Here is a 2,050-nt window from a genome sequence, read left to right on the forward strand (position 1 = left end):
AATTTCCACGGGGACTCTAGAAGCATCATCAGCATCTAAAAGAGTTATAGTTTTAGAAATCAGAGAGGTCAATCGAGTACGAATGTTCTTTAGTCCCTAGAGAGTACATCATTTAATCAAAAAGCTTAGTGACATTTTGAGTCTTAGTGCGACAGCATGGGAATTAAAGAATGAGTTCCCAACATTAAAGGGGAAAAAAATTTCTGGTCAAAACTGGAAATGTGCTACATAATAAATCAAGACCTGTCACGTCAAAGAAAGAGAAAAACGCGTTGTTCAAAATCAGTTAAACAATGTAGAAATTAAGATAACAATGCGCGGCAATATAAACCCACAGGCGATCCACTATTTTCAAACGTCCGAATTCAACTTAGCACATGTGCTAAACTCATATAATAATTCCTCCCCTATAGCCTCTCTTGCACGGCATGGAAAGTCTGGGAAACTTCCAGGCATGGAAAATCTGGGAAACTTTCAAACCTTTTCATTAACTTTGAATTTGTAGTTTTGTCCTCTCTTTCCACAAGGACATCTTGCTGCCATCTAGAAGATCTAGAGCACTCTTTCTTTCCTTTCCTTTTTTTTTTTTTTTTTTGTTAAATTATCTTTTGGCAAGCTAGAACTCTTTAAATAGGAGCTTGATTTCAAGGGTTTCATTCCCTTCTAAGCGATACAAACCCTTCGAAAGAGCTCTTGTTCATTCACTTGGCAATGAGTGGTCTCAAGCACTTTGGCCTCCTCGTGATGATGATCGTTGCAATGTATACGAGCCCAAGAGAAGTTGCAGCGGCTCCATACTTTGTCCATCATCAACTCCGTATGAAGATAGATTTCCAACGTCTTTAACATAGAATACGCAGCATCATTAATTCCTTACTACTGATATGTACAGCATGTAAACTGCAATTTTTAGTTTTTTGCCCTTTTCTTTTATAATGAAAGAATCAGTGATCTTGTTGTAAATTTTGCAGGAGACTCGAACATGTATGCTACTCTTGGAGTCCAGTGCAAGTGCTGCGACGGCAAGGGAGGTGAATGCAGGAGCGAGTGGGCGGAGGGGTCGTGCTCTAAACTGCGATGCTTGCCATGGAAATATCGCCACTAAGTTTCAGAATTCTGCATTATTATGCGAGTAAACAGGTGACCGAATGCAGCTGTGAGGTCAAATGGAAATATATGGAATAAAGTCGATGTGCTATGTGTTTTTTCATGTATCCATGTTAACTAAAACATACGTGTGACTCGTTATGAAAATCGTGTTATGAAAATCGTGTATTAGTTTTAATATGTTTGGCACTTCATATTTACCCATCACGCATGTTTTGCTTTGGAGGAACAAGTTTGATAACATTAATGTGACTTAAAGGTCCAAAAAGAAAGCAATTCGTACTTGATTTTATTGGCGTGAACGTTAGTCACTCGCCGTCCCCATGAGTTCTAATCAAGTATTGCAGAAGTTCATCATGGAGATTGACTTTTGTCCACTGAAACAATCGATTAATTCGATGACTTGAGGGAGTTCCTTACTCTTTTTTCTTCGTTATTTTTAAGGCATGATTGAACAAACAACTTAATGGAGGAATTATAAGATGTCATCATCAAGCGAATCGTTATGGCAAAAGAAAATGCCAGTTAAGATTGATATGCATCTCTCCTCTATCACTGCTAAATGAAAGGGCGTGAGCGACGTGGGTGCGCTCGCTGAGCTATAAACATCCGTCGTATCTATCAGGTAGAGACGGGCAGCTTCCATCGCCAGCTCGTCGCCGCCACTCTTTTTCAAGACTGGAGTGGGGAACTGTCCTTTTGATGTTCTTGGGACGGCTCTACGACACTAGGGGCGCATATAATAACATTTCTATTTTCGGAAAAAAAAAATTCTATTCTAAAGTAGTTTTTTTTTTTTTTCTATTTCTGTTTTCTAGACAAGTTTCTGAATAGAATAACACGTTTGATAATTACACAAAATTTCTATTCCCGAAATAGAAAAGCATTTGGTACGACTCTCAAATTTTCTTTTCTCGTTTCCTTTTTTTTCTTTCTTTTCTTC

General features: G+C 38.3%; 1 long non-coding RNA gene across 1 annotated transcript; it reads left to right on the forward strand.

Annotated features, from left to right (window-relative positions):
* Positions 1–642: 642 nt before the first annotated feature.
* LOC108961028 lies at positions 643–1,329 on the forward strand. Its single transcript, XR_001989001.2, has 2 exons — positions 643–817; positions 972–1,329. It is a non-coding gene; the product is annotated as an uncharacterized LOC108961028 (long non-coding RNA).
* The last annotated feature ends 721 nt before the right edge of the window (positions 1,330–2,050 follow it).

Source organism: Eucalyptus grandis, chromosome 7, assembly GCF_016545825.1.
Source record: "Eucalyptus grandis isolate ANBG69807.140 chromosome 7, ASM1654582v1, whole genome shotgun sequence".
Lineage (NCBI taxonomy): Eukaryota > Viridiplantae > Streptophyta > Magnoliopsida > Myrtales > Myrtaceae > Eucalyptus > Eucalyptus grandis.